The sequence below is a fragment of the Mirounga angustirostris genome, unplaced genomic scaffold (assembly GCF_029215605.1).
Source record: "Mirounga angustirostris isolate CCGP_5_RB_7025 unplaced genomic scaffold, mMirAng1.0.hap1 SCAF_4, whole genome shotgun sequence".
Classification (NCBI taxonomy): Eukaryota; Metazoa; Chordata; class Mammalia; order Carnivora; family Phocidae; genus Mirounga; species Mirounga angustirostris.
The window spans coordinates 122,905,667-122,930,580 of NW_026991712.1; the positions used below are offsets into that span (position 1 = coordinate 122,905,667).

The window sequence follows — 24,914 nt, forward strand, 5'->3', positions numbered from 1 at the left end:
ATTACTGATTCAAAATACTTAGGAAAATATATTATCGAATAAAAATATTTCTATAGTTAGCTAAGCAAAAGTTTCTTTTTTCCTAACAAGCACGGTGGACTTTTATTTATTACGTAATAGGTTATTAGATGGAAAAAAAAATAAGCTGTGCTTTTTCATGCTGAGGCCACTTAATTTTCCTCAGTCATTTCCATTTCTCATTTAGGTTATCTCATTCTAAGTACAGTGGATGCTGTATTTCCCAGTATCTTCTTTTGCTTTTGTGGCGATTGGGAAGGTATTCGTTTGCATGAGCTAGTTACACCTGGCCTGAAATCTGTGAAAGAGAATATGATGAAAAAAAAAAAAAATGACATGGCCTCCAGCACTTTCTTCTTTCTTTCTTTTTTACTTTCTTTTATTTATTTTTTTTATTTTTCATATGAAACATTTTCCTGCAAGGATCTTCTATACACAGTTGGAAGATGCTTTTGATATGTAGATCAAGCAAAATGGTAAATACATAGCCCTCTCTTTTCAAACATTCCCTTATTCTACAATGTGCTCCTAGTGTCACTTTCTTTGATTTCCATAAGGCTTGCCCTTTGGTTTGTATTGTAACTTGGTATCTTTCCATTGTCCCTTACCACAAAAAATTCCTTTTAAGAAACTGCATTCAGAATGTAATCCATCAAGCTTTAGCTCCTCTTTCTCCTTCCTTCTGGAAGATTTAATGACTAAGTCTTTGCTTTGATTTTCTTTCTCTGACTTTGAGGGTTCTCACTTTCTCTTCTAATTGTTACAGTGTGGTGTCCCCTTTTGCTGGGGAGTAAACAAAAACAGAAACAGTCAGTGAAGAGACAAACAGGCTCAGGAACTCACGTGCCTGACTAGCTGATGGATGGCAAGGTCTGGCTGTCAGGAGCGAGATCTTCCCACCACACAACGTCACCCCGATTTCAGGATGCGCTCTGTGCCAGGCACGGTGGTAAGTGCTTTACATGAGTTAGAATCCTCCAACCACCCTGCAAAGGTCTTGTTATCATCTCCATTGTTTCAGATTAGGGAATTGAACCTGGAGGAGATGAAGTATCTTTCTCAAGGTCATTCAAGTAGTAAGTGAGAGAACTGGTCAGTAAACCCAAGTTTTTCTCATTTCAGTGCCTGAATTTAAATGACTAATTTGTATATTTTTTTCATCTGAAATCCTCTTCATGCCACTCCTTAAATTCTCTGAATTAAAGGAGTAGATTATCATCTTACCATTTTTTGAGTTCTAATACTCCAGAGAGTATATTTCCTCTGATGCCTGTGGACTTGTTAACAATTTTCTAAAAATAGGGAAAATGGAAGAGTTGCCAAGGTCACCCATTAAAAGAAAAAGGAAAGCAGAAAAGAAAATATATAAACCCATATATTTTATTGCAATAAATGAAAGTTAAAACTTGAGCCGGGGGTTAAGCATTAATTTTGGCTCTGGTTCTCTATTGGCCTGTCTTATTTAGTTTCCTACAATAATAAACAGTATGCAGAAATGCTCATTGGATGTGTTTTTTTATTTATGTGTTAGTTTGAGTAGTACACTATTTTGCAAACTACAAATACTATTTGGAATGCAAATGGAGGTATCTTGACATACCAGCTATCCTGTGAGCTATACATTGAGTATACTTGATTCTATTTATTTTCAAGACAAGAGAGGTAAATGCTCCATGGATTTTTAAAAATAAGAAAAACACCATTTAAATGATTAAAATTTCCATATTAAAGAGATTCATTAGACACAAAGCATATTTTAAACTGTGATTTTCTTTTATCCAAATTGTATTCAAATATTAAATTTTGAACTATTGCCAGGGCTCTAATACTTTATAATAATCATTTACCTTAGGTGATTTCTTTTTTTTTTTTTTTAAAGATTTTATTTATTTATTTGACAGAGAGAGACACAGCGAGAGGGAACACAAGCAGGGGGAGAGGGAGAGGGAGAAGCAGGCTTCCCGCCGAGCAGGGAGCCCGATGTGGGGCTCGATCCTAGGACCCTGGGATCATGACCGGAGCCGAAGGCAGACGCTTAACGACTGAGCCACCCAGGCGCCCCTACCTTAGGTGATTTCTTAAAAAGTCAATATGATGATTGGGTGATCTTAATGAATTCATTCACAATGCACTCATCCATAGTCATTGACAATTAGAAAGATTTAATTCAAGCATTATACACTATACCTTTATTATGAGAAAGCACTGGGTTATGCTCTTTTGGAAAAATAACAATAAAAATACATTTAAATAAATACATTAAATAAGAAATAAGTAATAAATACTGATTAGTGTTCCCCAGGAGCTCACCTTCTAGTACCAAACATATCTAGTTGCACTCCACAAAGATTATATAAAGGACTTATTATTACCTGTGCATAAAATCTGCCGTCAGAATACAAAAGAACAAGAGAGTAATTCTGACTAGAGGAATACAGATCTCCTAAAAGAGAAGGTATTTTACTGGCCTTCAAAACATGGATAAGATTTTGATAGGTAAGTGTGACTCTGAAGACAAATGATGGGTACTTCAAGATCAAGTAGAATTCCTCTGTTTAAGGATGTCTTTGTCTCATTGAAAAACAAAACAGATACATTTCTGGAAAAAAGAGAGGTGTTTGTGTCTTGAAATGAAATTTTGAAGGGTGGATATCTTTTGTTTAAAGTACAGAAATAAGATATTTTTTCTCTCTCATTATGTGAAATAAATAAGGGTAAAAGCTGGAAAATTATAAAAGTCACCTGATTAAATGAGGCAAGCAAATAAATGCTTTCTAAAGGTCTCAACTCAGTGTGCTCTTTCCCCGAGGCTAGTTGGAACTAATCCACAGTCACAATTGCTCCATCCTATGGGTGGCCAGTCAATGTGGTGCCAGTAATAAAATGTGTAATCAACTTTCACATGTTTTTAGGCATTCCCAAATCACTTTGATCATGGCTAACAAGAAAACTGCCATTTCAGTTAATAATCTATAAATTCTCAGGGCGAGGCTTTAGTCCACTCCCCAGCAGAATATTTCACATTTTATTTTAAAAATGGAGACTAACACAATCTAGAAATATATTTATCCCTACAACATTAGTCAATTTTCCATTATGTAATCTTCGTTAATGTGACCTTTTTAAATTGCCATGTCTCACCAGTCCGGGGACCTTGATCACTGAGGTTAAGTTGCTTTTGAAAACGTATGTACTTTAGATGGCACTGCATCTAAGTAAAACGAAAAGTGACAACTTTCGTGATGGCTTTAAACCTGCCTTTAGCAGTGTAACCTGTGGCATCTATTATGGAAAAGAAGCTACCAGAGTAAAATCTCTCTAAGCCAAGTGCCACGGCGTTTTAGCTGGGAAGCTATTCTTAAGTATCGATCAGTTCCATGCTACAAGTCCTAGTTAACGTGAGTAGTTAGAAGGGTATCAAGAGCAGCATCCATCCAAGAAAGCAACACACAAGAGCTTGTTGAGAGCAGGAAATGACTGAGAGAGGGAAATTTCAGAGATGACAGCTGTTTAATTTAATCAAAATTTCTTTTCTACACCGAGAGATATTTAGTCTTCCATTGGCTCTGATACGTACCTTAGCAATCTGTAAGGTTTTAGACGGCTGCTGCAGAGACACTTGAGAGCCCAGTTCAAAGATAAGACTCGGTGACATCACTGATATCAGATTAATAAGGAGGAGGAATAGATATGAGAGGCTGTTGTCTGGGATCTCATCGGAGACGAGAGTCTTAATAACGATAAATCTAAAAGCTGTGTCTTTTAAACTCAGGCTGCCGTATGATTTTCCTTTTTACACTCAGTATTAAAACTTCCCACCCCCAAATAACAGCATGTTCACACACAAACACACCCATACACAACTGAAACCACTAATATTCTCATAGGCCTTGCTACCCGGAGTGTGGGCTATAGACAGATAGGACCTGGGAGCTCGTTAGAAACGCAGAATCTGGAGCCCCACCCCAGACTTACTGACTCAGAATCTGCATTTTTACAAGATATCTGGATTATTCTCATGCACATTAAGTTTGAGAAGCACTGACTTGAAAGCACATTTTAAAAGTTGCACAGCCCTCTCTCATCCTTAAAACCCACGCATCTTCAATTTCAAACCATTATGAATTTCCCCATTATTGAAGGGCAGTACAGTTTAGTGAGTGGTTAAGAGATTTCCAGAAATTCCCTGTCCAAATGGCCTGAAGCCCGCTTCCAGGGCCAATTTGGGCCTCTTCCCTGGGTCAGTTCTCCTAAGGGTGTGGCTGTCTGGGGTGGGGGCAGGCGAGAGATGGAGGCTGCACAGACGTTTAGTAGGCCCCTTGTGCTCCTGAACGGAGTGGCGGTGGGAAGGGGGTAGGGCTTGTCCCCAGTTCAGGCCTCCATCTGTACTCTTGCCCAGGCCTTGCATAGGTTAGGGAGTATGGTAATTATTAAAAATCAATCTGTGGCTGTAAGTTGCCGATTATATGAAATAGAGAGTCTAGTCTTAGAAAAAAAAAATAATAAAGTTTGCAGTTCCTTCCACCCCTCCTCCTACTGGCCTGGTTGGCAGAATCACGGGTGCTAGTCCTGATGCCATGCCCTTCCTTTTCATCTATTTTCTCTGCTTCCATTCACACTCTTGCTAGTGTGGCACCGCCGAGAGCAACGTTTCCTTAGAGACTCACACGGATGCTCGGGCTTCCAGGCTGTGTGCCAGAGGAGGCTGACAGTGACACAGAGGGCAGGGTACTTTCCTAGATATACGGGCTCGGCGCCCACTGCCATCAGTGGGAGTTCTACAATCAGACTGAGAGCTGAGTACAGCCTAGAATTGGACATTTGTCCTCAAGGGAAGGCAGCATAAGTGGCTGGTTCCAGAAGAGCCATACTCCACAGTTAAATAGCAAATGCATTGAGAATTTAGAGAATTCCCCCAAGTTCGAGAAGGAGAAGCAAGTGAAAGTAAGTTGAAATACAGCCAATCATCAAAGGAATTTTTAAAATTCCTTGAAAGAAATTATGTAGTAAGCTAACCATTTATTAAGAGGTCTTTAAAATTAGCCATTTCACCTAGTTAGAAGATTCTGGAAACATTTTCTGAGCACTACTCACTTTCCTTATACACTGTTTTCTTCATCTGGCACCCGTAATTCCCCCCCTCATCTGGGTCTCTGTTGAAATGGGAAGCCTTCTGTCCACAATAGCCAAATGTGGAAGGAGCCAAGATGTCCTTCAACGGATGAATGGATAACGAAGATGTGGTTTATATATACAACGGAATATTACTCAGCCATCAGAAAGGATGAATACCCACCATTTGCATCGGCATGGATGGAACTGGAGGGGATTATGTTAAGTGAAATAAGTCAAGCAGAGAAAGACAATTATCATATAGTTTCACTCATATGTGGAACATAAGGAATAGCACGAAGGACCACAGCGGAAGGGAAGGAAAACTGAATGGGAAGAAATCAGAGAGGGAGACAAACCATGAGAGACTCTGGACTCCCGGAAGCAAACTGAGGGTTTCAGAGGAGAGGGTGTGGGGGGATGGGGTAACCAGGTGATGGGTATTAAGGAGGGCATGTGTTGTGATGAGCACTGGGTGTTATATGCAACTAATGACTCATTGAACACTACATTAAAAACTAATGACACACTGTATGTTGGCTAACTGAACATATAAAAAATAAAAAAAGAAATGGGAAGCCTTCCTAGATTAGCTTAGGTGCCCTGTTGTAAGTGTGCTTAGAGCATCCTGCATTTCTTCTCCATAGCACCTATCCAGTCTGATTAAATATTTGGCTAATCATGTGTTTTAGGTTTGTCTAAGTAGATTGTAAGCTTCCTGAAGACAAGGACTACGTCTGTATAATTAAGTACCTGAAACACACTGGCCGCTCAGTATATACTTGTTCCGTAAGTTCATATTTAGTAGCTTGAATATAAACTCCGAAAACTTGTATAATAAAACACATCCACCAAAACTTAGAGGAAACTACTGGATCCTTACCCAGACCAATTTACTGTTTAGACACAACTAAGGGGATTGTTTATCTCCTTTCCCAAACTATCACAGACCCAAGTAGTAAACTAGAAAGAAAAAGAAGGGAGGAGAACAAAGTGGGGGGTGAAAAAAGCCAACTTGACAGTTTCACAGAGTGAGAGGATAGAACACTACAGATAAAAGAACTGAAGGAACATCACAACAACAACAAAAAGAATGTAACAATGTGGAGCCATTATCAGGGGCAAGATATTGCAGACGGTACCTTTGTAAAATGTCATAATCTCACAATTACTGTGATAATTATACATCTCCATTAGAGAATACAGGAAAATTGTATTCCATATATGTTGCTTAAGAAGGCAGGAAAGTAAAATATTTTGGAAAGTTTTTAGAAATAAATTATCTGAAAGCAAGTTTGTAGTATAATAAAAATAACAGTATCCATTGTAATGCATTTTACAGTTTATAGAGCACTTTACTATATTTTATCTCACTTGATTTTCATTAAAAAAGGAGGGGCTAAACTGCAATCGTCAGAAAAATGTGCTTGTGTGGTACATCATATTCCAGGGTGAAGCTGATAAATTAGGCACTACTGCGATTTTCTCACTGAATATTATTATTGTTTTTATTATTATTATTTAAATATTTTATTTATTTGAGAGAGAGAGCATGAGGTGGGGGGAGGAACGGGGGGAGGGAGAAGGACAAGTAGACTCTGTGACGAGTGTGGAGCTGGACGTGGGGCTCTAGGCGGGGCTTGATCCCAGGACCCTGAGATCCTGACCTGAGCCGAAACCAAGAGTTGGATGCTCAACCTACTGAGCCAACCAGGTGCCCCTTCTCATTGAATATCCTAAGGAATATTTAGATGTTGATTTTTTCAAAGAACTGTTGGAAAGAGATTTCATTATGGTTTCAAAAAGTTTTAAAATCCAACTTTTTTTCCAATAATGATTTAATGAGAGTTAGACAGCATATTTAAATTACGTTACCTAAATCTTACAATGGAGGTGCATAAATAATATAGAATAGATCTTATACATATGCAGTAGATGCAAATTTTATTATTTATAATATTTTTAAAGTAGAAGTGTCTTGGACATTAACTTACAATTTTACATTAATTATGCCCTTGTATGTTGGCAGTGCTCTTTATAGAATGCTGAATTTTACAAAAACTATACACACTCACATAACCCTCAAAATCACACTTACTTTAAAGTATACTATGAACATAAAAGTATATTTTAGATTTCCAAGTGTTGCTAGTATCCAGAATTGCGTTTAATTTTTTTTTTTTGAAATAAGAATAATGACAACCATGTAAAAAGTACAAAGTATGTCAGAGATGATAAGGAGAACTTGTTGACAGACAAACGACAGTTCCAGGAAAGTTGTTTCATCAATAGCAGCGGTTACATTGCAATATAAAAATGTCTTTATATAAAATGTTCACTTTATGGTTCCTTCTACAGGAGATCAAAAATTAAATATATGCAGGAACATAATTAGAGAATTAATGGCCAGAGACAATGCACAAAGGGAGAGATTTCCAGGAAAAAAATGTGTTATAAGCAGTTTTTTAATGACTATGCTTTAAAAACAAACCTGAATTATAACAACAATTGTTCTCTTGTTGTGTGGGAAAGGTCACATTAAATAATTCCTCTCTGATTTTATCCACCCAACAGCATCCACCCAAGCAGGGACAGGTTTTGCCTCTTTGATTTGTTAGCGCAGTGATTATAGCACAACCCTTTCTTTTTATAGGTATACCGGTAATCAAGGGCAAAAAATATCAAATCACTTCTTTGCAATGTTATAAAGACCCATGTAGGTATCTTTGCATTCTGATTTCAGTGTGTGCACTCTCAAATATAATAGAGCTGCTTTCTAGCTCTTTCATTTTGGTTTTCAGACTTCTCTTTCCAAATCTCACCTAGTCAATATTTTCTTTTGTTGTCACAGATACAGCATATACATCCTAAAAGCAGAGACTTGCTTTTTGACAATTAGAGGCACATTCAAATCCAATCGCTAGCATTAGGTCTGTTTAGTAAGATATCGTAGGGTGGTTTACCATAAGGCCAATAGTTAAGTCACAATTCTTGTGGCTTAGTCTGAACCAAGAATAGGATTCCAGGCCTCTGGGATTAAGCATGGTGAAGCTTTCCATGAGCTTCCAAACATTCTCTTTGGTAACAAATAGTGAACTGCTTGAACTCCAACTGGGTTGTCATATGTTTTATTCATGGACCATCATAGGAGCCGCCAAACAGATTATCATGTTTACATCAGGCCTCTTTGGAGAGAGAAATTCTTTAATAGTTGAACTAGCAGGGTCAGTCGGTACAGAGATGCCTGCGGGGGACCAAATAATAAATAAATAAATAAAATAAGAGAAGAAGAAATGAAATCAAACATTGAGAGTTTAATGATGTCCTTCAGCAGTCACCAATCAATATGTTTTTATCTCTTGCTGAAAAGGTTATATTCAGGTTCCCTCATTTTGGTAGTTTTGTTTATTTGCTTATTTACTTACTTATTTACTTATTATAGGAGTGAGGAGATGGAGGGGGCACAGAAAAGTGCAGAGTCCACAGAAACCACTCCCCTGGAGTTGACAAACGTTTACCGTGTCTATTTATGGTATCTCAATTGTTTTCAGCAATTTGGCCTTTTTCAGTAAGCTAAGTGCCACATGGAGTTGTCCCATTGTTTCTGTTGGAAGTAAATGCACTTTAGCAGATGTTGGGACATGCAGTAACATTTCCTTTTCTTGAGAGTCTAATTTCAAAATTGATTTAAAAAGACACATCCCATTTTGGCAGGGCAGTAGCTTTCCTAGGTTGTGCTTGCATCTTTGTCTGTTTAGGGATTTTCTACAACCCTGCCTGACTTAGCCTGGCCATTCAGCTTTAGGCAGGAAACTGTTTTCTGACTAGAAAGAAACCCATGAGCTAACAAGTGAGGTCATGATTCACAGGAATTTTTTCTGTTTCATTCAGCTGACTTCATGAGGTGTCGTATGGAGGGTTACATTGAGCACTCGGAGTATCACAGGGTATCCTGGAGGTTACTGATGTGAACTAGACCCTCCACAGATTCATAAAGCAATTTGAACATGGTGTTCATGGTGTGCAAGAAATGGAAGAAACTTTAAACATCTCCCTGTAGAGGGATACCTGCATTGTTGTTAATACTGAGGGTTTCTAGATACGATATCTCATTCAGAGGTTGACGACTTATAACATCCAGAAGTTCCTATACAGGGAGAATACGATATTTATGTAACATGTTTCTCAAAGGAATATCAACCTCCATTTCGTAGACTAAGACCCCTAAGGGTGGAAGACCCAGTATCAACTCTGGCTACTCATTTTGGGGACAAATATAATTGTACGAAAAATGACATTTTAAAATTGGAGTTGGGATTAGGAATTCCTTCATGAGAATTTGTTGCCTACACTGCTGAATAAGAAATGAAGTGCCTCTCAGCTTAGATGTTAATTTATTTAAAGAGAATGGTCAAAAGGGACCAAACGTTTTATCATTTGCATAGAAAACACATAAGATATAAATTTTTAAAAGAAAATGCTACTTATACACTAGAATACTTCCTCTGTGATTTCCAGATACTTAGGGTCTTCCTATAGTGTACCTTTGAATGTCCACTACCTGGAATAGTTTCATGAACTATGTTTACTTGGCTCACTCTACTAATTCTCAAAGATTTAGTTGACCCTTCTATCTCTGAAGATTTATTTTACAATTCCACACAAAGTTCATTAGAATCACTTTGTTTTCTGTGCTATCGCTGTGCCTTGATCAACTCTTTCTTATTGTCTGAGCCACACAGTATTTATTTTAATTATGTATTGACACTCCTCCCCTCTCTGACTATGATATACTTATGGGAGGGCCATGTCAGATTCATTTTTTATTGTATTCTCACATCAACTTCAGTACCTGGTACAACATAGTGACTCAATAAATACCTATAAAATAAATTAATGTGGCCTGAACATCACATTTATCAAATCCGTTTCAGACTAAAGTTCTACCCAAATAAATATAATAAACAAATTAAATGAGCTTAGGCAAAGACAAAATATTTATGGATACCTTAGGACTGTAGAGGGACAGAGAGAAGAAAATGATAATGCGATATTCTCATTCAGGGATTAAAATGAAAATAGTTTCTTTTTTTTTCTTTAAGATCTTATTTATTTATTTATTTTAGACACAGAGAGAGAGAGAGAGAAAGTATGAATGAGTGGGGGAGGGTGGAGGAGCAGATGGAGAGAGACAAGCAGATTCCACGCAGAGCGTGTAGCCTGACGCAGGACCTGATCCCAGGACCCTGAGATCACTACCTGAGCCAGCCATCCAATTGATTGAGCCACCCAGGTGCCCCAATAAAAGAGGTTTCTTAAATTGTCTCAATTATTTGTGCCCTTAGAACGCTTGTTGGAATTTGGAGGCTTAGTATATGTTCTTTTTCAATCATTCTCTACTAAGCAAAGCAATCACTGAGAAATTTCTTGAATCTATGCCTGGTTAGGGAAACTCTTGAGAATTGAAAGAATTTGATTCACAAAAAGGTTTGGTACCATTCATGGAATGCATCCTCTAATCACTACATGTTGTTGTTGTTGTTTAAAGGAACTGATTATTTCAGAAAAAAAGCACATCAGCATTACTATAGTGGAACCAGAAGGGAATTACAGGTTTTTCTGCTTGAAAATTTTTTACTGCTTTTATGAGAGGAATGCACATATACATGCAGATCTTAACATACCCTTGAATTATGAAAACATAAGAAAATATTTTTAATCCAGGATACAGTTTACCTTACTGTATTATATATATTAGAAATCTGAGGTATCTGTTAAGATGTGAAGAATCCTTTTATTTGTTCACTTGATAAGTATTTCTTTGAGTATTAGTTATAAGGCATTATGCTGGGCACTGGAAAATATAAAGATTTCCTAGATATGGATAATTTAGAAATACAAATACAAAATAGAATGGTAAGTAAAAAGCTTCTTTAGATACAGTATTTTCCAACGACAATTGAGATATTTTATAATCTGTAGTCGTGTTTTAGGGCAGCAGGATATACAATTTACCAATGATCCTTCTAGCTTTGTGAACATATGATTACCTAAATCCTAAGATGGACATTCTTCCTTCCCCCTTCAACAATCAAAACCATATTAATATTTAAGTTTAAATATTTTATTTTCAACTTTTATCTACCAAAATGATTTGCCATACTTGAAAAAAACCTATAAATCACATATAGGAAGTACTAGGAGAATAAGGAGCCAAGTCTTAAAGAACATATTCTCTACCCTTATCATGCTTCTAAACTTGACTTTAACAATTAATATGGTTAGCAAATGTCTGCACCCTACAAATGGAACATTTAACAGCAAGACCAAATGGCCAAATGCTCACCACCTGCCCACGCCCTCTTGCAATCAATCAGGACTAACTTAGCAAAGCAACCAAAATACAGTGATTAGTTAAAGAATTAGACCAGTGTACTATTACCAAACGATTTGGAGGTAATTTTGCCACCAATACTTGAAGGACATTTGAGTAGACTGCACTCCTTCTTTTTTCTCCTGTATTCTATCACAATTAGGTTATACTTATCTGGCAGGTATTCAAAATTATATACAGATGATAAGAAGATAGGCAGTGGAGAGTTGAAGTGGGTTAGGGAGGCACAATCCTGTTGTTTTCAACCCATTTGACCAGAATACGGTGAATAACTAGGGTGATTGTATGATTTATTATTGAAACTCAGTGCTTCTCAAGTGAAAGGGGGTGCTATTTTCAATTATGACAATTAGTGTAAACTGGGACTATCCCAGGCAAACTGGGATGTAAGATCAGCCTATGAATAATTAGCCATAACCGGACAATTTAAAATTAGTCAGGACACATCGGTGAAGTTAGTTGTATACAATCTGTGTAAGGTAAGGCTTTATTTTTTATTTTTTATTTTTAGGTAAGGCTTTTAAAGTTTGGATCACATAATTGATTAGCTTGTCTTTGAAAATCATGTCATTGACTCAAAACATCTTGCTCCTCTATCTTCTCTGGTTTAGATGACATGTATTTATATACTTTTTTTCAAGGACTAGTTCAGGATTCTTCACTTTTATTTTTCTAAAAGCTCTTATCATCTAAAACTCTTATAGTAATACAATTTCCTGGGCAACCAAAAAACTCGTAATGATTAATAAGCAAGATGTAGAAAGCTTGAAGCCAAATGGAGAGACCATTAGACTAGGAGTCAAGGAACCTGGAATATTGTTCTGACTTTAAAATCAGCACCAACTAGGGCCTACTTTCACTGTGCCTTTAATTTCTCATTGCTACAAAGGTGATAACCTCACTTGTTAATTTCCTAGGGCGGGCTTATGGAAATACTTTAAAAACACCTAAAAGGTTTAAGTTTAAATATTTTACTTTCAAGAGCTTTGTAACAATAAAGAAGGCAAAAGAGGAGAAGTAAAGAGTCTTAGAACACAGAATTAAACGTAGTGTTTAAAAGAGTACAGAGAAATATATTTAAATAAAATGGAAGAAAAGTGGGTCTTTCTGACTGGAAAACTTTCAGCACTTGATAATTTGCTCACACTTTCAGAAAGCCTTCCCAGAATCCTGTAACTTCCCCCTGAATTCCCTTGTAGCACTTAATTGTTACTGTTTATTTATGTTCCCAACTAGACTGTATGCTTTGCAAGACCCAACTGTGCTTTATCTGTCATTAAATTACAATGTCTGACCTGAAGTGGATACTCAATAAATATTTTTTTACCAAATATATTCACGTTGATGACAAGCTTAGGAAGACAGAATAAGACATCTCTATTTGAATATTAATCCTCTCTGTTAGGTTTCTGCCAGGTTCTCTTTTCTTTTGAATTTTATGTTTGACTTTTTTCAACGATCCCCTTTCCACTAAACCTGGAAAAGGAAGCTTATAAAAACTACTAAAAGTTCTATAAATTTTCACTGTAGGATACCTCTCCACTGCGACACAGGAAGAGCTGGTTTGGAAATTGGATGTGAATATGGCTCTGTGCAAATCATCTATTTGCTTTTGGAGGTGTTAGCTAAGTTGGTGAGAGGACAGCACTAATAAGGGTAAGAGTGCAGGTTTTATTAGCTTTACACAGAGAGAAACTGCCCCAGAGTCACTGACTGTACCTCTAAGCTCCGTGGGTTCTCTTGGGTCACAAAGAGAGTGCAGATTACTCAGTACAACCTATTAACAGTTTGGAAAACAAGCAGGTGATGGCAGATCTCGTACACAAAAGACAGCACTTTCTTACTTTGCAGAGGGCTAAAAAAAAAATTGAACCCATGAACAAGTGTCAATTTAAGAAGTGTCCCTTTGTCATATGTCCCCTTTAGACCACAATTCCAAAATGGGCATACATAGTGAAGGAAACTTTAAATCCAAATTCTCAAAATACCTCCAATTCTTTACCGGACTCTGGGCTTGCTAGGAAGAAAATATGGCCATGTGATATTGATAATGGACTGTCAAAACAGCAAAGATCAATCTGAAAATCATTTGTAGTGATCACATTAGGCATTTGCGGGGTGATAGATTCTGAAAATATTTGTATATTGAAATAATGGTTTTCTTTGCAAAAATGTGCTTTCTCACACACAAAGGCACATTTTCATTGTATGTGAAATTATGTTTTCTAATAAACATTGATTCATGGCTCACTACCTAAATTAATGCCAAAAAAAGAAAGTAATTTAGAAATATTTTTGATACATTCTGTTAAATTATATTATGGTAACTTCTTTTTTTTTTTTAAGATTTGTTTATTTATTTGAGAGAGAGAGAGAGAGAGAGAGAGAGCTCGTGCGCGCACACACACCCACACGTGCCAGCAGGGGAAGGGGCAGAGGGAGAGGGAGAGAAGCAGACTCCACCCTGAGGGGAGAGCCCTATGTGGGCCTGATCCCACGACCCTGAGATCATGACCTGAGCCAAAATCCAGAGTTGGGCGCTTAACCAACTGAGCCACCCAAGCGCCCCAGTTATAGGAACTTCTTTTAAAATGTGGTAAACCAGTTGGATGCTCTAAAAGAAAACATGATGAAGAAGCTAATAGTGACATGTAACAGCCATCTGTTAGTCATTCAGCAATAGGAAATTATACTTATTAAGAGCTCTTCCACACATGGCAATGTTCTAGGGTCACAGGTGCTGCTCCTCCTATGGTCAATCCATTTTTATTTTTATTTATTTCTTAAAGATTTTATTTATTTATTTGAGAGAGAAAGAGAGAGCATGAATAGGGGGAGGAGCAGAGGGAGAGGGACAAGCAGACTCTGTGCTGAGCAGGGAGCTCGATGCGGGGCTCGATCTCACGACCCTGAAATCATGACCTGAACTGAAATCAAGAGTCAGATGCCCAACCGACTGAGCCACCCAGGCACTCCAGTCAATCCCTTTTTTCAAATTTCCTTTTTTATTGCCAGTCAGTTCATTTTTGAAATGAACATGTTCTCTGGGAAGGTTGATAAAAAGAATGCTTTATTTTTACTGGGTTCTCAGAAAGGTGGAAAATCCAGATTTTAGGAGTGGAAGACTTAGACAGGAAAGAAATTTTATACTAAATTCTTCTGCAGAATAGTTCCCTTCTGGTTCAAGGTTTACTTCTTTCATTCCCATTGCATGCTCTTTTTGGACAGATGCAACAAATACTCATCACTGTCTTCTCAAAATTGTAACTAATAAACATTTAATAAAGCAAATTTCATATTAGATGCAAGCATTTATAAGGAGGGCACATGATGTAATGAGCACTGGGTATTATATAAGTCTGATGAATCACTGAACTCTATCTCTGAAACTAATAATACACTATATGCTAATTAATTGAATTTCAATAAATAAAAAAGCAAGCATTTAAAAATAGACAAGAACATTCTGTCAGGTACAGATAGGCCTGTCATCTTGCCATTCTTTCTATTTTTATGCTTTATAAGTAACTTACCCATCCTCACAACAGTGAAATAAGGACACACATGCACTAAGGTCACACACACACACACACACACACACACACACTTCTCACCACTGACTGCTCCTCCTGGCAAGAGAATTGAGATTCTGGCTACATAGGGGCTTAGTAGGAAGAGAGCAGAAGTGCTACTTTTCTTAGGATATTTTAACCATGAGGGAATTCCATTGGCAGACCAGATTCACCAGACCTCAAGCTGTGTTGTAAAACAGAACTCACTATATCACTGGTTCATATTGGAGTCTTGAATTGCTGCCTCCCCCTGATAGACATGGCATGGCTCTCTGAACATTTTAAAATTATATAGGGTACATGGCAAAATGTCTCAGAATGCTGCCCTTTAGTACCTGTCGCTGAAGAAGATTCAGAGACTAAGATACTGAGTGTTTTCCCAGAAAATGTTATGGTAGATGGTACAGTGAAATAACATTAGCCAACTTTGGTTGAAAGCCAGACATCTGGCATACAGAATCCAATCCTAGCAACAGTATTTAGAAGTATGGTTATGCCTGTTGTAAAGGTAAGATTCAGGAACGTCAAATACCTTGTCAAGATCACAGAGCTAGCTAGAGATAGACAGGGATTTGAATCTTGGTCCAACCAAATTCAGAATCTGAGCCAGATAGATCTTGGTTTGAAATCTCCTCTATCACTCACTAGCTGTGTGAATGTGGGCAGATTTCTTAACTTTGGTGAGGCTAGTCTCTGTTTACACGTTTCTAAAATGGAGAGAAGGCCTACATTGCATGACTGTCTGGAGGTTAAATATTTGAGACAGGCTATGCTAAAGTGCTGAGCACAGAGTCTCTTCCCTCCATGGGCCTGCCTTGAATGAGCAGTCTGTCAAGGCCCTGAGCTAGTTGCTGCTGGAGACACACTCTCCGTAAGACTCTCTCCTCCCACAAAGTGTTGGAGATGTAGTGGGAGAGAGAAGACGATAACTTATTATAGGAGGTGTTTAGACATTTACCCCAATATGCGAAACATAAAAAGGGGACACTCTTGTGTGAAGGGCTTTGGGTGTGTGTAAGGTCACACACGTCTGCCCACTCAGGCTTTCCCAGCCGCCTTCGGCCGTCCTGGACTGTCCTCCTCTGAACCTCCTTTGAACCCTGGAACTACGAAAACAGTCATCAGGCAAGACGATCTCTGGGGGATTTTCAAACACAAAATCCAGGTTTCTATTGTAGGTACACAAATATCTGTACTAAAAGGCATGAATATGATAACAACCAGAGCATATAGGTCCATTCAGACAGAGATTGAGATCACACAGTTGCTTGTTTCATGGAAAAGGGCAGAAGAGGGTCAATGATGGTATCAGAGGGAAGGTGGCCTTTCACAGGAACGGGCAGGATTTTAAAACGCTGAGATCACCACTGAAGAGGAAGGAGAAGAATGAAATGCATTTTAATAGAAACGTATCGGGAGGAAAGGCAAAACATGAAAAGAAGGAAAAGGGAAGGAAAAGGTACAAAGCATCTTTGAGATGTGTAAGTAAGCTAACTCAACTGGCGCAGTGAGCACAGATGTGCAGGAAGTAGGAGAGATGGGTCTGGAAACCGGGGGCGGTGAAACACTGTGTGAAGACATGGATCTTGGAGCCAGACAAGTGTAGGTTAGAGTTCCTGTTCTGACAATCAGCAGTTGTGTGAGCAGGGGCAATAGACCTAGCCTCTATGAGCCTCGGTGTCCTCTTCTGGAAAATGGAGATATTAATATTGATAATAACAGTCATGGTAATAGTAAATGGACACAATAACCTTTACTGAGCACCATAGGCATGGGTCTAAGCATTTTAAAGGCGTTTAACACAGTCTTCACAAGAATCCTCCGAAGTAGGTGCAATCACTGCCATATTTTGCAGGTGAGGAGACTGAGGCAGGAGAGGTTAACAAACTTGTCTGACAAGTCATTTGTCTCACAGTTGATAAGATAAGGATTGGAATCCAGGCGTTCTGGTTTTGGAATCCCCCTAGTTATTAGCAGTTCAGCCATCTACCTCATACAGTATGGCAAGAATTAAATGAGACAACACCTATGATAGGCTCAGTGATGGGGTCAGGACAGGCTACCTCCAAATTGAATATATTAAGCTGAAGGAGCTTGAGAAAATGGCAGAAACAGGAAGGTCAGAGTCCCCACCCCCAACCTCCTTTTCTCCTGAAACAGGTCATAAAACCCTCATGGGAGAGGGGCCCTCCCTTTGCCCAGAGGGAAGGTGCCTCCTTATCTCATAAGGCAAAGAAATGCCAAGAAGAACCTGGCAATTAGGCCTTGCTAAGTTTCCCCCAGTTTATTACACTTACTTCATTCTCCTTGAACCATCATATTTGTACACAACTGCCAACTATTCATCAGACGTAGCATCAATGTACTCAGGTCTGTTTCTCTGGGTCTTTATTTCCTTATGAAGTTTCCCACAGAGTGTAAAACTTATGTTAAATAAATGATGCACTTTTCTCCTGTTAATCTGTCTCTGTCAGTTTAATTTTCAGACCCAGCCAGAGACCCGAAGAGGATCGAGGAGTATTCTTCTTCCCCCACACTAGTGAAGTGTCAGGCACAGAGTAAGGGTTCAATTGAATGAATCATATACTATTGTACATTATAAGAGTTGAAAATAATAGAAATTCCAATATTTTTCCTATGCCCCGATGGATGTTTTTGAGTACCCTCTGATAGGCATATACCTCATTTTAGCGACCACAGCAATATCTGCAGCCCCTTTCCAGTGTTGGGAAGGAACCTGAGTGCATTTGCACTGAACAAAATGAACAAATGAACAAAACTATTCCTTCTCCTATGAATGAAAATCTCCCTTTTCAGAGTCTCTTAGTGCACACAGAAGAAAAAGGATTAAAGACCTCATTTCCCTATAAAACTCTCACTTATGTGCACAGAGGTATGTAGATAAGGATGTTCAATGTAGCATTGTTGATAAAACTGAAAATAACATAAAGGTCTATCAGGAAGAAGAAGATAATACAAATGATGACAAATCATTTTATGGAATAAAGAATGAAGGTAAACCAACATATATTGAGAGGGTAAGAATCTGCAAGACATATTAAGTAAAAAAATAAGTTGCAAGAAAGACAAGTTCTTTTTTTAAAATTCAGTAGGCTCCACGAGGAGACCAACATGGGTCTGCTCAGCAGGGAGTCTGCTTCTCTCTCTGACCCTCCCTCCTCTCATGCTCTCTCTCTCTATCTCATTCTCTCTCTCAAATAAATAAATAAAATCTTAAAAAAAAAAGAATACCCCATAACTTTAAAGAATTTTGAATGAGTAATACATATATATTATATAGATAATATATATATGTGTTATATTTTTGGCATGGCACTGAATCTGAATAAGCCTCTAGATCAACTACCAATTTATAGAAATTACAGAGAACAGAGGAATATATTGAATAGCACCCGGAATGCAATCAATAAAATCCAAATTGGGGGGCATCTGTTTAGGACAAATGATTACATTATTTATTTTATTCAACAAATTACAATAATAAAAAGAGTAAGAGAGAGCTGGAAGGGAACTGTGATTAAAGAGACTTCAAAAATTCAAAAATGGCAAAACTTAAATTGTAGTATTTAAGGAACCACTTGAGTGATAAATTTCTCCCTCCATGTTGCTTGTTCTTTTTACAGTAATGTGTTCATGTGCTATTTGTGTAGTTAAATATAACATTAAAAGATAAAAAAAGTTGAAACATAGGACATAGGGGTGATTTGGCAGAATGGAAGTTCTAAATGTATGTTAGAGTGGCAATCCCACTTATTAATAAACCTGAAGATGGATTTATATTTATATAAATAAATAAGGACATTGTGTCCAGAGTCACATAATTACACATTTTCTGTTAGAAAACCATAGAAATGTAGCTTATTCCAGAACCAGTGAAATGAGTTAGCTTGTAAGTTTGTTTTCTCGCATAATCCTAAGCAGTCTTGCTTTTTTTCAGTTGGATTCCCAAATAGCTCAGAATTTTTTTTTTTTTTTTTAATTTGATATCTCTGATGCTTGGGTCTAGATCCTAAGATAGTATGACAAAATGGGCATTAGCTGCGTACAGGAAAGTTATTAAGTATTGAGATGAAAATCTCCTGGTTGATAACAGGAGCATTCTGTTATTCTTACTAATACCAAAATATGACAAACTGATGCCTGGTATAATGAGCCTTCAGTTCTAAAGGATGATTGAGTTCAAGAGTAGGGGAACTTCACCATGACTGAGGAAATAGGTATTGTTTCAGTATTCTTTATTTTCCACATTTGCTTCAGGTCTTTTAAATCGCATCTTTATTTGGTTGCTTTGCGTAAGTTCACAGAAAATTTTAGTTCCTGAAATGCCATTATAAACAAGTGTCGGTGTTTTATTAAGCTTATTGACCAGAGGAGTATTTGATTTGGGAGTAAGAATTTGTTAATCTGTTAGCAAGGCTCTGTCCCAATCCACTTTTACAAACTGTTTTCAACATATTCTTGGTTTGAAATTTAGAAGCTAACAGAGGTGGTAGGAATTGTGCACTTGGATTTTTTTTTTTTTTCTTTCTAATTCTGGTAACTAGTAGAGAACTCTAAACTGAAATGAAGAAAGAAAAAAAACCCAGTGTGCATCTTTCCTTTTCTACGACCAACAATTTCTAAGCTATTTTGCAAATATAGGACAGCTGCTTTATTGAGCTAAAAAAAAAACACTACAAAATGTAATGATAGTACTTTGGACTCTATTCTGATCTCCCTTAAACTCCACACAGCTTGGATTTTTCTGTAATTTTAATGAAAATGTGGCATGGCACATCTCTCTCATTTAAATTATGCACTGTCAGTATTTTCCTTCTTTGCAACTGAAGCACTTCTTGGGAAACATGCCAGGTACAAGAAGGGAGGGTGAAAGCCGAAAATAGCAAATGGAGGTGGGGGTGGGGAAAGGAACTGGACTAAACAAACACACTCTTCATACAGCCGTGTTTTTAAAGACTTGCAAATCACTGGGAAAGGGGGTCCAGAAGTTCAAGTAGGATTAAGGTAGCTTTAGCAAGCCTAAATGGGGCTAAACACAGGTCAAAGTAGGGCTACAAGTCAAACCTTGAAAACCCTGTTGATTTGATAAATACTAACACAAGATCTCTTTCATTTTAATGTGATATCAAAGTACATCTTATTACTACTTAGCGACATAGGGCTTGATAAAAGTCAGTAGTGTTTCCTTATACCAGTGACAATTTCTTAATTAAGAAAACCTTCTCCCTTCACCTGTCATGCCCCTTTTGTTTTCCAAGCAAGAATCAATCATTCCTTTATTTAGCCAGTATTCGTTGAGTGAAGAGCTTGAGTGAAGAATAAGACAGAGAGGGTCTCAGGATACTATCATCTATGTTCCAGGTCCATCTTTTGTAGAATTCACATAAACATAGAAATAATTCCTTTGGGGAGAGGTGATTAAAAAAAAAAAAAAAAGAAGAGGTATACCATATTTATATCAGTGAGAATTTGGCACCATTTTGTAAATCTCTTTTCACGTTTAATTTTCATGTTAGCCCAGCGTGATAAGTATTGTTATTAGCCTGTTCTACAGATTAGAAAGGAGTTTTAGAAAATTTAGGAAAGTGGTGATTATCATCGCTTAGTAGCAGAGCTACGACGAAAATTTGGGTCTCCTGACTGGGAGTTAGTGTTTTTCTCACGATGGTGCAGTGGTTAAGAACATGGGCTCTGGGATCGGAAGGATTTAGTTCTGACTCAGGTCTGCTTCCTACTATGACCTTGAGCAAGTTACTTAATGGTTCTAAGCCTGTTTTCTCTAAAATGGAGATCATGATAGACTATCCCTCAGAGGGTTGCAGGGGAAAAAGTAAATAATAAAAGATTTGTGCTTAGTACAAAATTCAGACTCAGAAAGGGTTGACTAGGATAGATCAATCCATCCTTCCAGCAGGATCAGAAATACCTGGTTAACTTTCTTACAGAACTCTTTAAAAACAAAGAAAGTTCAGGTGAGTGGAATAAAAGAAACGAGATATTCTAGGAGAAGAGAAATGGAAATTCACCGCTGGTGTATCTTCCTGGTCAGAACAAGTGTTGGGAATAGGGGTGTCCAAGGAAATCTGGGATCTTGGCACAAAAATACCTTTTCCACCTTTTGAGAGATTCCTTTAGGATAAGTCAACAGATGTTTTAAATGCAGATCTTTGAGGGTAGGAGGAGCAAAGGGATAGTGTTTCTCTGTGATTGGCCTGTTATAAATTATTTTAATCAAATAATATCTTATTTGAGGTCTCCTGCACAGCAAGGAGACGGAAGAGGGTTTTCGTGCACTTTGGGTAGGGTAGATCTAGAAGAGATAGAACTGGATAGAAAAGGTAGAATGCTTCTGGCCAGGGCGGTGGAAGCCTGAGGGCCCCAGGTGCTTGGGTGATAAGAGGCAGGGCATTCCAAAAGAGGGAAGAAGAATCTGGAAAATGTGGAAGAGCTCAAAATAAACTAAACAAACTTTCTTTGTTTTGCAATTGAGGTTGGGATTGTTAACTACTTGGTGTCCATAAAAATCATCTCCTTTCTTGCCTTTGGCACTGCTGGAATGGTGCTGATGCCTGAGCTGGGATGCTCAGTCAGAGCAAACCCTCCAGGACAGCACAACACCCTGGTCCCAAGTGTCCGAGGATTGTGCGGGCTGACACTTGTCTGGTAGGATGAATCAGAATCCCGGGGAGTGCGGAGCTGATTTTCTCCCTGAAACCTGCTTGCATTCATTATTTAAATTATACCTTTACATATCTTCTCTGAAATATGTCAAGCTAGGAAGCCCAGGAGTACCTCTCTTCCCCACTACTACTAAAAGCTTTGGTTAGAATGAAACTGGAGGCTTATGGAAATGTCACTATGTAACATGTATCCTAAGAGCTGTGGGAAGCCCCCAGCTAACCCATCCTTCAAGTAGGATCAGAAAATAGGTTCTCTTTAGAGCTTATTAACTCTTCATTCCCCTCTTCCCATCTACTGCAATCCTTCCTCATGATATTACATTTTAACTGCAATTAACCACGGCATCTGTGTGCGATCTTGCGCCCAATCTTTTGGGAGAAGGAAGATGTGTTTTCCCTTGGTTTTGCCTCAGCAAAAAGAAATAATTTATAAAGTGTTAGGTTCCAACATCAGTGGTGCGAAACCACAGCTAAGAAGGAGGTGGGTACCTGAAAGCAGCACCTTTGGACAGAGGTCCCTGAACTGAGCCCAGAGTTTGAATCCCAGCTGTGTCTCCTATCTGGACTTCAGCTACCTGATCTATAAAATGAAGGAGTCAGATTTGGTTGGTCTGTGTTTCTAATCCTCTGAGTTGACGTGATCCAGTCATCCTTGCTATCAAGGTGGTTTTGAGTTCAGCTTTAAATTAGCAGCCCCAGCCCCTTGGTTCTGATCTCACAGCGGGTTCTAGGATATAACAAGCATTTGCTCTGAAATCCCTCTTTCAGCCTTTATTTAGAAGCAGAAATCCCCGCATGCTAACTTACTGACTGCTCTTATCATCCCCCACGTTTGGTTTGCTTTGCATTTTGCCACCCAGTGACCCACATCTAAATAGGTGGAGGTTGCAAGACAAGAAAAAAAGGCGGAACGTGAAGTCATAGCTGAACTGTAGATCAATGGCTGCAATTTCACCCCAAAGCAGGGCTGTGCTTCTGCAAGGACTAAGATTTATTGGTTTCAACACACGAAGATGTAAAATGCGCTGTTATCACATCTCCCCAGAATGTGTACTCGCACCAGCCTGGGGAAATTGCGTGTAATAGCAACTTCCTAGTTGCTCTGTCAGGCCTCCCATCCGTTTTGTGAGCCCAAATTCCAGTGCCTTACCTATCGATAGATGCCGTTTTGTTGGGAGTGAACCTTGAAACTTATGCATTGTGAGGAATATTAATATGACTAATGTTATAACTTAGATACTTGCATATTTAAATGAAGTGAAATCTCATGGCATTCAGAGTTCTGCATGTAAACAAAATGTAAACGTTCATTTATGTGTTCACTTAAAATACAGTTATTCAACCTACTAGGTGTGATACACTGTAAAGTGATGAAGGCAGATTACATGCTGGGTAAAATCTAGATTTTAGACTCAGAAAGATTTTTATGTAAATTTTGTTGTTGGTGCAGATTTACCTTACACATGATATTCAATTTCTCTGAGCTTCCACGTTCTTTTGGGAACAACAATATTTATCTCACAAGATCTTCGTGAATATAAATGTGAGTCTTAGGTATGTGTAGGTATTCAAAAATATTGTTTTACCTGTTTATTTACTTAATAATAATTACAACCCCTACTTACAGTTGATAAAAGTACTTTCACATACTGCATAGCATTTTAATCTCTTACCACCTTGTGAGGCTGATAAGGCATTTTACCTTCATTTAAGAGAAATTTGAGATCTAGAGTAATTGGAGTCAGACATTTCTTCAAACTGAATCCTAGATCCAAAGGCAGTCCTCAGAGACAGCATATTTGCTAACAAAAGATTCAGAAGAACTTTATTTTTATTTACTTTTAAGGTTTTATTTATTTATTTCTCAAAGTATTTTATTTTTAAGCAATCTCTGCACCCAAAGTGGGGCTTGAACTCACAACCCTGAGATCAAGGGTTGCATGGTCTACTGTCTGAGCCAGCCAGGCGCCCCCTGGAAGAGCTTTATTAATCCAAGAATGGATCTGCTGAGTGGTTGAAATGTCTGTTTCCTCTTATAAACTTGGAGGAAATATTTCTGATCTATAAATATACAACCACACTTCAATGGGGTTCCTGTTAATATAAATGAATTTTGTTGCAGAATTCTAGCATCTCCTCTTCCCGCAATAGCCATACCATGTTGCCTTTCAGAAGAGAGTTTAGTGCATTTACTACTTGAAAAATTCTCTGATACTGAGATGATCTGAATAGCAATCGGCATAAACAAGCATTTTCTAACCAGAACATCATGATTTTCCACACATCAGTAAGTCATTCCTAGTGAATCTTGTCTAAGACCTTTAATAGTGTGATTTCTGGAGCTATGAAAACCCCCTCATCCAAGAAATAATTCTCCTCTTATATGATTTTAAAAATTGCTGTACAGTCTTTTATTCTGCAGTTAGATATGAAACTTGGAATGCAAATATCTGTAAGAATAGTAGCTAATTGACTGACATTTGTAAGAAGGCAAGAGATACAGATTCTTTCCTGAGGAAAGATTTACTAGAAGGGCGCTAACAAAACCTTTATAGGGGAGTTGGGAGAGATAGAGACCAGAAACTGTGATGGGAAGATCAGAACAGAAAAGAATGGTTGAAATCAAGGATGAGATAACATTCTTACCTTAGTTTGACATAAGTTGTTTGATAACATCAAATATTGGCTAGGGTATGGAGTTCTCTCAGATTCTGCTGGTGAGAAGAGTGAATTGGTTCAGTGGCTTTGGAGGATAAATTGGCAGTATATTAAAAATAAATTTCATCTTAATATCTAACCAAAGGATATACACTATACATATGACCAAAGACACATATGCTAGGATGTCCAATGCATCATTTTTTTAAAAAAAGATTTTATTTATTTATTTGAGAGAGACAGAGAGAGCACAAATGAGGGAAAGGGACAGAGGGAGAAGCAGACTGCCCGCTGAGTAGGAAGCCCAGTGTGGGGCTCAATCCCAGGATGGCAGACGCCCAACGGACTGAGCCACCCAGGCACCCCCACATCATTCTTTATTATAGGAAAAGAGAAAAGGAACAGTCTAACTGTCCAGCAAAGGAAAAATAATTTCACGGATAGAGTACATTCATATTA

General features: G+C 38.0%; 1 protein-coding gene across 1 annotated transcript in view; it reads left to right on the plus strand.

Moving 5' to 3' along the window:
- LOC135364042 (serine/arginine repetitive matrix protein 3-like) overlaps positions 1-1,542 on the plus strand; it is a 110,763-nt gene extending 109,221 nt beyond the window's left edge. The window contains exon 5 of the mRNA XM_064587538.1: positions 785-1,542. The gene's annotated coding sequence lies outside the window, so the exon portion shown is untranslated. The remainder of the gene's footprint in view (positions 1-784) is intronic.
- Positions 1,543-24,914: the final 23,372 nt, after the last annotated feature.